At 38.2% G+C, this 10,372-nt stretch overlaps 1 protein-coding gene across 2 annotated transcripts in view; it reads left to right on the top strand.

Moving 5' to 3' along the window:
- Nucleotides 1–6,217: 6,217 nt before the first annotated feature.
- Nucleotides 6,218–10,372, top strand: part of LOC127508739 (NACHT, LRR and PYD domains-containing protein 3-like) — a 52,305-nt gene continuing 48,150 nt past the window's right edge. For both annotated transcript variants that reach the window (XM_051887060.1, XM_051887059.1), the window contains exon 1: nucleotides 6,218–6,398. The gene's annotated coding sequence lies outside the window, so the exon portion shown is untranslated. The remainder of the gene's footprint in view (nucleotides 6,399–10,372) is intronic.

The raw sequence follows: 10,372 nt of genomic DNA, 5'->3' as shown, positions 1-10,372 counted from the left end.
GAAGTGACTTAAACTGCGATTCATCGACTGGCCGCTAGGGACAGGCTGCAAAAGAGAGCAGAATCTTATTGAGTCCCATGTTAAAATACCTAATTTTACAGCAGAAAAAATGTTTACAGCCTGGTGCAAATTGTGGTTTTGGTCTATACTGCTAATTTTGCCCTTCATGACAACTCTGAGGGGGGTGAATTTTTTTTATAACTCATCCGTTTAAATTATATTAAGCCTTAAAGTTTTGCCTAATTAAGGGCGTGGTCACTTGAGTGACAGGTGGATTGCTGCTGCCGTCTGTGAGCCGTCACGTTACCTCAGCAGCTAATTTCAGCCACTGAATTTGGCATCTCAGCCGTGTTTGTGCTTTTTTTCTGGATTATTTTATACAATTATAAAATATGGCTTGCTGCATTAATAGTCGAGACTGATGTGTGTCTGTGTACATGTGCTCGCATGCGGAAGATAAACAGAACACACGTTGTTGGATCGTCTTGAGATTTACTAGAATGACAATAGCAGCTATAAAACTCTTGACAGCACTGCTTGGATATTATAACTAAAATTGCTGCACTATTTTGAAAAATTATACTTTGCACACATGCTCATTTGTTTGAGAAAACATTTGAGAAATATACTGATATAGGTACGTATACAGTTTTACATCATAAACGTTGCTCAGATTGCATCATTTCTTGAAGAACGATGATGGAGAGAAGATCATTCTGAAGAAATGTGATGCAAACAATGGATAATATATCAATATTTCATGGATTTAACACTTTCGTGGACAAAAAGTACAGACATTTTACCCAAGTGCCACGGACTGGATTCATCTCACGATCGCCATTTCATTATAAAGGTATGAAGTCCCGTTTGATTTATCGTGTTGTTATTTGCACACCCCACACAAATTAATTACTGGTGTTGGAGCATCTAAATCTTAAAAAACATTAGATTGACAGGAAACCTTTATAACTTCTTAATGATGTAACTTATCTTTATTAATATTTTAGATAGCTCATTTACCTGCTAACATGGTCACATCGAGCTAGGCGGGCGTGGTTTCAGCAACCAGTCACATCATGGGCTCCAACTACGTCCCGCCTCTTTGCCCATTTCCAGTTTTCCGGGAGTGACGTGCAGTGACGCGCTGCTAAGATGGCAGCGGCCTCATTTTCGCTTCAAAACTGCTCTTCAGAACTCTATGGGTGCTGTCATGGACACTACATCCAGATTTTTTTCCATTCTATGGTTTATTTACGATGAGCAGCTGAGACAGATCAGGCAGTTTATTTGTGAATTTATCTATAGTTGTTGGGAGAATTGTTCTGCCTAGTCGATATCGCGGTGCAATATGGCAAATATCATCAGTACGCATGTTACAGGGTAGTGATCAGTGACATCCTCACTTTGCGGTAGAATTTCTTTATCGGTAGGACTGATTCCATGTGATATAATTAAATCTAGTGTATGATTAAGACGGTGAGTGGGTCCAGTGACATTTTGTTTGACCCCAAACGAGTTTAGTAAATCTGTAAACGCAGCCCCTAACGCATCATTTGTATTGTCTACATGAATGTTAAAATCTCCAACAATCAGTGCTTTATAGACGTTTTTCATAACAATCTCTTAATCTTCAGATGAGACGTGAATTGCGCGGCTCTCTCATGAGAAGTGAATCAAACTGACGTTCTGCTTGTTTCGTGTGATTGGCCGCACGTGTCACACTTTCAGCTGCACGCACTTCAGAGTTAATCACAAACTCTGGATTAAACCTGAGTTGACAGAGAAAGTTTATACCGAGCGTTGTGCAACATCTGATCCTGATCTAAACCAGGTTGGATTTATCTGGATTTGTCAACTCCAAACCTACTCTGAAACTCAGAGTTTGTTCAACTAGCTTCATGCAACAGGCCACAGGTCTTCAATTATACAACAAGAAATAGTAACAAGAACAATATTAAAATAATAACAGTAAATGCCAATAACTTAAGTAAAAGGCAGCAATTACAAAACATGACAGCTATAAGAATAACAAAAAACAAAAGTGCTAGACTTGAGTGCAAACAGTAATCATGAAGGATAAGCTGTTCTGAATAAATGAGCCTTAAGTTTAACTTTAAATTGAGATAACGAGTCTGAATCACGGATGTTGACTGGGAGAGAATTCCAAAGGCGAGGAGAAACACGGCTAAAGGCCCTATGGCCCAAGGTGGTTAGACGGGCAGAAGGTGTGTGGAGGAGACCCAAAGAAGAAGAGCGGAGAGTTCGAGAAGGAATGTAAGACTGTAAAAGATCTGAAAAGTAAGGTGGAGAGAGATTATGAAGAGATTTGTAAGTGAGGAGAAGAATTTTAAATTAATGGATTACGGGTTATGATACGAGCAGCAGAATTCTGAATCAGTTGGAGTTTATGAAGAGATTTGTGTGGTAAACCAATTAAAAGAGAATTACAGTAGTCAATGCGAGAGGTGACAAGCAAATGAACAAGAATAGCAGAACAGCGCGGAGTGAGAAATGGACGGAGACGAGCATTATTACGGAGATGAAAATAACAAGACCTGTTTATATTATTAATGTGAGCTTCAAATGAAAGGGTGCTGTCAAAGATAACCCCCAAGTTAGTAACCTGGTGGGAAGGGAAAACGGAAGAACCATCAATGGATAAAGAAAAATTGCCAGACCTAGAGAGAATAGATTTAGTGCCAATAAGAAGTACTTCAGTCTTACTGCCATTGAGTTTGAGAAAGTAGGCAGAAAACCAGACTTTCATTTCGTGAAGGCAGTTGGTAAGACAGACAGGTGGAAAAGTGGAATCAGGGTTTGTGGATACATAAAGCTGTGTATCACCAGCGTAACAGTGGAATTTAATACCATATTTTGAGAAAATATTACCAAGTGGGAGAAGGTAAATAAGGAACAATATGGGACCTATGACAGAACCTTGGGGGACACCACAGCTAACAGAGGAAGGTTGGGATTGAACATTTTTTCGTTGTACAAACTGCATGGTTTGAAAGGTATGAAGTGAACCAGGCTTGAGGAATACCAGTGATACCAGTGGCGGACAAACGGTGCAAGAGAATATTGTGTGAAATGGTGTCAAAAGTTGCACTCAAATCAAGCAAAACGAGAATGGATAAGGATCCGCCATCAGCAGCCATTAACAGATCATTAGACACTTGCAATAATGCAGTCTCTGTACTATGCTTAGGGCGAAACCCTGACTGAAAACACTCATATAACTTATTGTTACTAAGGTGAGCATGGACCTGTGCTGCCACTGCTTTTTCAAGGACTTTGGAAATAAAAGGAAGTTTTGAGATGGGACGGAAATTATCCAAATTGTTAGGGTCTGTGCCAGGTTTCTTAAGAATTAGGGTAATAGCAGCGATTTTAAAAGATTATGGAACAATGCCGGAGCCAAGAGAAGTGTGAATAATACGAGTTATGAGAGAAGAAAGAGAAGGAAAACAGGCCTTTACCAAATGAGTTGGTATAGAATCAAGTAAACATGTGGAAGAATTAGATTTGTGAATGAGATGAAAAATGCGTTGTTCAGATGGCAAGAAGAAAGAAGAATAAGAGGAAAATCAATAGAGTCACTGTTTGGTAAACTACAGTGAGCTGTAGCCAAAGAGGCCATCTGTTGGTGGATGGCGGTTATTTTATCATTGAAAAAAGACATAAATTTATCACATTGAGCAGTGCAGTACAGGTGTGCAGGAAGTGTGTCAGGAGGTTTTGCATTACCGTCTCCGGACTCAATTAAATGTGAATAAAAATCATTTTTTGCAGCAGAAAGAGCATCTTTGTAAAGATGTACATGTTCACTATGCAACTCTTTATGCACCATAAGTCCAGTACGCTTATTAAGACGTTCCAGGCGCCGTCCTCTAGTTTTGAGCTGGTGAAGTTCAGGAGTGAACCATGGCGCAGAGTGAATAAATGATACAGTCCGAACTTTGAGAGGTGCAAAAGTGTCAAGGAGCTGCCGTAATTCAAAGTTATAAAAGGAGACCAGATCCTCAGGAGAAGTGATATGGGCACTATGTGGAAGATCAGTAATTGCAGCAGAAAAGACTGAAGGGTTGATCTTTTTTATATTCCGAAATGTCATCAAGCGTTGTTGTTTGGATTTAGAGAGTGCAACATTAGCATTAAAAGAAAGCAATTTATGATCAGATATGGGTATTGCAGCTGCAGTACAGTTCACGGGTGTAACACCTGAACAACAGACAAGGTCCAGAGTGTGACCTTTACAGTGGGTTGGAAAGTCCACATATTGCTGGAGACCAAAACTGTCCAGGCAAGAAATGAAATCTCTAGTGAGTGGGTTACTGACATTGTCCACATGAATGTTAAAATCACCCAGTAGAATAATATTAGGTGATAAGGTACACTGAAGGTTAAAAATGCAGAAAATTCATCTAAAAAGATATTACTGTATTTCGGTGGCCGATAAATAACAGCCAATACTGTAGGTATTTGACCGCTGATCATTAAAGCAGCCGATTCAAATGAAGCATAAGTTTGTAGAGTCAGTGGAGATGCTTTATAGATCGAGTTGTGAAGTATCGCGAGACCTCCCCCGCGTCTGGAGATACGAGGTTGTGAAATATAAACAAACCCAGGAGGACATGCGTGATTCAACTCTAAAAAGTCATTTTCTTGAGTAGCAGAGTAGCACCGCAGCCGGTGAAGTTCAGTCGCTGAGTGGAACAATGACGACAAAGCAATCCAAATGATGACGATACGGGTAAATGGATGGTAAATCCACATAATGTCAGTCAACAGCAGAATTTAGCAGGAATAGAAAATTATAAAATAATGTTTAAAAACACCGGAGAGCAGCGGCAGCCAAACGCGCCAGCGTTCACTTAACTTTAATTTGTGTTCCGAAGATTAACGAAGGTCTTACGGGGTTGGAACGACATGAGGGAGAGTAATAAATGACATTATTTTCATTTTTGGGTGAACTAACCCTTCAAACATGTTAATTGACTGTATATTGGTTGTTTGCACATGACGTCATTGCTGTGGCATGAAATGAGGCTGGAGGGCATGAGGTGATTTTTCTACATAGGAATCACTATCACAAACTCAAAAATCCTATGTTTTGTCATTTATGGTTGCTCAAATCGCTCAAACCAAGAAACCACAAGAAGGTTTCATAGTTAAAAGTTGTCTCCTTTAATAGCATTTTGCGTCTGCTGTAGTTTTAATGTTGTCTTTGTAAATATTCACTTTCACATATGGCCACGGAGGAGAATCGGAGGGGTATTCAGCGGACAGACACCCATTTTTACAGTCTATGACAGACACCAACATTGGGTTTTTTTTTGTTTTTTTTTTTTATTTCAACAAATGACAACCAAAATCAAACCCATAAAGTTTGTGAACAGTTGTGAAGTGGCCGCCTGTGAGTTTTGCTCATTCACAAGCTGACTTGCAAATGTAGCCTAATGTTAATTATTAAACCAAACCAAATACAAATCTTTCAAAAACACTGTGATTATTTTATTGAGTGATAGGCAGTGGGTTCAATCAGTGACATTATTAGATTTTCTATCCGGCGCCTTCCTGTCACCTCCTCAACCTGCTTCCCTTAGTGTGTTTTTACACGTAGAAAAGGAGAAAATTGTATCACACCGTCCAGTTTTTCTCTGAGCTCCTGTTGTAGTTCTCGATGCAGCATAAATGACCTACAATGGCGACATTTTTCACAGTCACGACAGAAAATCAAAATACTGCCCTAACTTCACTAGCAGATAGGCAGCACGATATAAATAAACTAGACTAGAACTGAACGCGGTGTGATGGCAGATTCACATTCTCTATATCTACCTCCTCGATGGCAGTCAAGTCTTTCAATTCAGTGGAAAATCGTTCATCTTCATAACACAAGGATCACGTCAAACATATGTTGTGATCTTTTGTTTATATCTTTCTACACCAGCACAGTACGGACTTTTCTCCATCTCTTCCATTCTGATTTTCACTGCTTGCCCTCCACCTGAATTTCGCATGTCACCAGAACCACGTGATTGCAAACAACCTATTGTGTGAAAACAACATGAATTGTGTTAATGGTATGATCACAACAGACGGATGAGATGCTAATTGTGTTTAGAGTTTTGAAAATGTGACTACAGATTGGACAAAAGGATGTTAGCAATTGTAAAAAACTGAACAAACTACTTCCAAACAGCTCAGTTTAGTGAGAACACAGATTTCAGAATAAAAAAACAGCTAAGAATTAGTGTGTTTGTTGACGTCTGACTGTCACCGACACTTGAAAAAAAGTTTCACTTCCTTTATTTCAGAGAAAGAAAATTCAGAGCTGCTTTTCAACACGACAGTTCAGAAGAGGAAGAAAGAAAAGTCTACAAATATTGTTTGAGGTGAGTGTTTCATCTTTCTTTAGTTGTTTTCATCCATAAATACATACAATATTTTCACTTTTGAATGCAGATCTGTGAGATGGGAAAAGTAGGACTGAATAATAATGATTTATAATGAACTGACACATAATCTGTGCTTTCACACATGTGCTGAAAACTATGGAGCCTCGCACATGACTTGCAGGAAAAAAATAGTAGGCTAAATCATGCGCACGATTTATAAATCCAGGGAACAACTATGTAAAGCGTGCACACAATTTCTCTGAGATACAAACCTGCTTTCTGGAAGGGGTGTGTGTGTGTGTGTGTGTGTGTGTATGTGTGTGATAAATCCTTACATTGATCAGTGTGTGCGTGAGGGTGTGTGTGTGAGAGAGTGTGTGTGTATGTGATAAATCCTTATATAGATCAGTGTGTGTGGGTGTGCATGCGTGTGTGTGTGTGTGAGAGAGTGTGTGTTTTAAAAACAGTGACAGGAAGAGCAGCACATTGACTCTCTGGTTTGAGGTTGTGTAATATGGAGTGAATTTTGTCTCAAAAATAATTCACACAAGAAACATGATTCACACATGTGTAGCCAGTTTCACATGCATGAAACCTAACTCACGTGCACAAAAAACAATTCATGTGTGCGAAAAAAATATATACATTCACAAAAAGCAATTCACGTGCACAAAATAAATTTATATATTCATAAAATACATTACACACGCAAAACAATTTTGGGAGGACCAGACACCTTCCACCCGGATCATGCGTACTCTTTAGCCAATCAGATTGAAGCTTATAAATCGACCAATAATTGTCACGTGAGGGTGTGCCTACCTGGGTGTTATATCATCAGCTGTCGCCCAGTTTAAATCGAGGTACAGTTTGATTTGATCGGTTCATCTGTGTTTACTGAAGTAAACGAAGTTAGAGATCAGTTGAAGCTATAGTTTAACAACTTGTTTAGTCCGAGTGTGAACATAAACATTTATTTTAGGTATTGATGGATTCTTATGTTTACTTCATAAAGAATTATTCATGTGCATATCATACAACGTTAGGATTTTAGATTAATAAACTCCATAGAAAGCATAACAATGGTTTGACTGATGAGAGATGCTGTATATAAATAGACGATTATGAAAATAAAGTTTATTTATTTATCGAGAATAGGAAAGAGCAATCACAGCTAGAGGTGTGCGATAAATATCATCTGCTATAATATAGTAATTGTTGTTTTAACGTGCGATCTGACCGAGTATATCCCTCACACACACACCCAGAGTGCTGTGCACGTATACACTGATGTAGTCTTGTAGATAGGCTATTTATAATGCACACTTTCGCTGCAAGATTTAGTCATATTTATATAATTTTAATATAGTTAATAAGTAGGCCTATCACACGAAGAGCGCCGTTTTTCTCCAGATCCACATATCAGCATGATAATAAATGTGACAATGATTTTATACAATTTTAATAAACAAGTTAATATTAAGTGACTTGTATTTTAGGTACCATATTGCCTGTTTTTGCTCTATTTCACCAAAGAAAATAGTTCAAAACAAATCTACAGCACTGTAATTGCGTCTCTGAGCAACACACAGCGGTTACTGCTTACTGAACGAATCAAATTTTTTAATGAATCAGTTGAATCTATGATTCAGTGACTAAGATAGATTATTATAGTCAAATGCTTCATTCCTAAATAAATCAGCCGTTTGAATTTCAATGACTTGCTGCCACCTAGTGGAGACTTTGTATCTTTTCATGTTTTAAATAATTTCAAGTATCAGTATTCAACGTTTTGTTTAAAATATCTAAAGATTGTTTATGCATTTGTAACTACAGGTTATTCATTTGTCACCTCAGAGCTGCATTAAAGAGATATAGTTCACCCAAAAATTAAAATTTGATGTTTATCTGCTTACCCCCAGGGCATCCAATATGTAGGTGACTTTGTTTCTTCAGTAGAACACAAATGATGATTTTTAACTCCAACCGTTGCCATCTGTCAGTCAAAATAATGCATTGAAACGGTAACACCATCTATAGTCAAAAAAACATGCACAGACAAATCCAAATTAAACCCTGCGGCTCGTGACGACATATTGATGTCCTAAGACACGAAACGATCGGTTTGTGTGAGAAACCGAACAGTATTTATATAATGTTTTACCTCTAAAACACCACTATGTCCAACTGCATTCAGCATTCGGTTAGTGAGGTCAGAAAACACGTTCTGATGACGGAAGTGATGTCTCGCGCTTTGCTTCATTGAGTGCGAGAGATCACTGCCATTGTCAGAGGTAAAAAATGATATACTGTTCGGTTTCTCGCACAAACCGATCGTTTCGTGTCTTAGGACATCAGTGTGTCGTCTCGAGCCGCAGGGTTTAATTTGGATTTGTCTGTGCATGTTTTTTGTACTCTTATAGACGAAGTTCCCATTGACATGCATTATAAGACTGACAGACGGCAACGGTTGGAGTTAAAAATCATCATTTGTGTTCTGCTGAAGAAACAAAGTCACCTACATCTTGGATGCGCTGGAGGTAAGCAGATAAACATCAAATTTTCATTTTTGGGTGAACTATCCCTTTAAACTGTCTGTGTAAATGCATCTAAATGCCACTTCAGATGCAGCTTCTGTTTGCTCTATTGCAAAGATGAATTTTGTTGAAACTTCAATTTGATTGGCAACAGTCCTATTGTGTCTTATTATTTTAACTGAATTTGATTCAATTTATGAAATTGACATAAAAGATTTTGCATGTATAATTTGATTTATAAAGGAAAAATGCCCATAAAAGGTACAAAAACAGTTGAAACATATTGGGGGGAAAAAAATCATTTATGTTACTGCTGTGAACTGACCATCAAGCAGAATATGAAGAATATTAAAAACTCCTGAGTCAGCTGTCCAAGACAGACCCAAACCTGCCAAGGTACCAGCACAGTTACACACTCAGAAAATATCATTTAATTGTCTTTATTGATTAAAATCTCAGATTGATCTTATGTTTTTGTCAATGTAATAAACTATAGCTTCAACTGATCTCTAACTTCGTTTACTTCAGTAAACACAGATGAACTGATCAAACTGTACCTCTCTGAATGATTTAAACTGGGCCACAGCTGATGATGTAACACCCAGGTAGGCACGCCCTCACGTGATAATGATTGGTCGATTGATAAGCTTCAATCTGATTGGCTAAAGAGTATGAATGACCCGGGTGGGAGGTGTCTGGTGCCAGGATTGTCTCAGAAATACACACACAAATCACACACGAATGTGAGGAGAAACTCGTAAGTTTCAAACATTCTAAACTTTTTGAGCTTTTTGAGATACCCCTCTCGGCAAGTATTCTCGTAAACACATTCAGTTATGTCTTAATTGAACGAGGTGAGAATTCGGATGTGTATCTATCGGATGTGTGCATGCCTGTGGTCTTCTTCTTAAAGTGACAGCAAACTATAAATTATTTACATTATAAGCGATTTATCTTAGATTATAACTACTATGTTCAAAGTGTGTGTGTGTGTGTGACAGAGAGATTTGCAATTTGTGAACACGGATCAGGATTGAGTACAAGGGAAAAGAAACAGTCAATGACTGTATAACATCAGACTGATCAGAGACGCGTCTGAAGAAGAGAGACAGATGACATCAATACAGCATTTTTCATTACAGTATGCCATGTGATACTGTAAACAGATGGTAGAGACTGACACATTACTGTAACGCACTATGGTACAGTGAGATCATTTACTGTATTGGCAGCAAACTCTGTTCTAGCACAGAACATCATGGCCGTGTCATACTGATTGTTAAAAGTACTAAACTGAAAGAAGGTAATACTGTTGTGTAAACCAAATGTTCTCATTACATATCACAATGATCTTGTGTTTGAAACCGTGATTATGTAGAATAAAAATATGTACAACTAGAATGAAAGCATGAGATCAGGTTTTGTGTTACAAGA

This window comes from Ctenopharyngodon idella, chromosome 3 (genome assembly GCF_019924925.1).
Source record: "Ctenopharyngodon idella isolate HZGC_01 chromosome 3, HZGC01, whole genome shotgun sequence".
Classification (NCBI taxonomy): domain Eukaryota; kingdom Metazoa; phylum Chordata; class Actinopteri; order Cypriniformes; family Xenocyprididae; genus Ctenopharyngodon; species Ctenopharyngodon idella.
The sequence above is the reverse complement of the archived record's forward strand: the minus strand, read 5'-3'. Positions and strand labels throughout refer to the sequence as shown.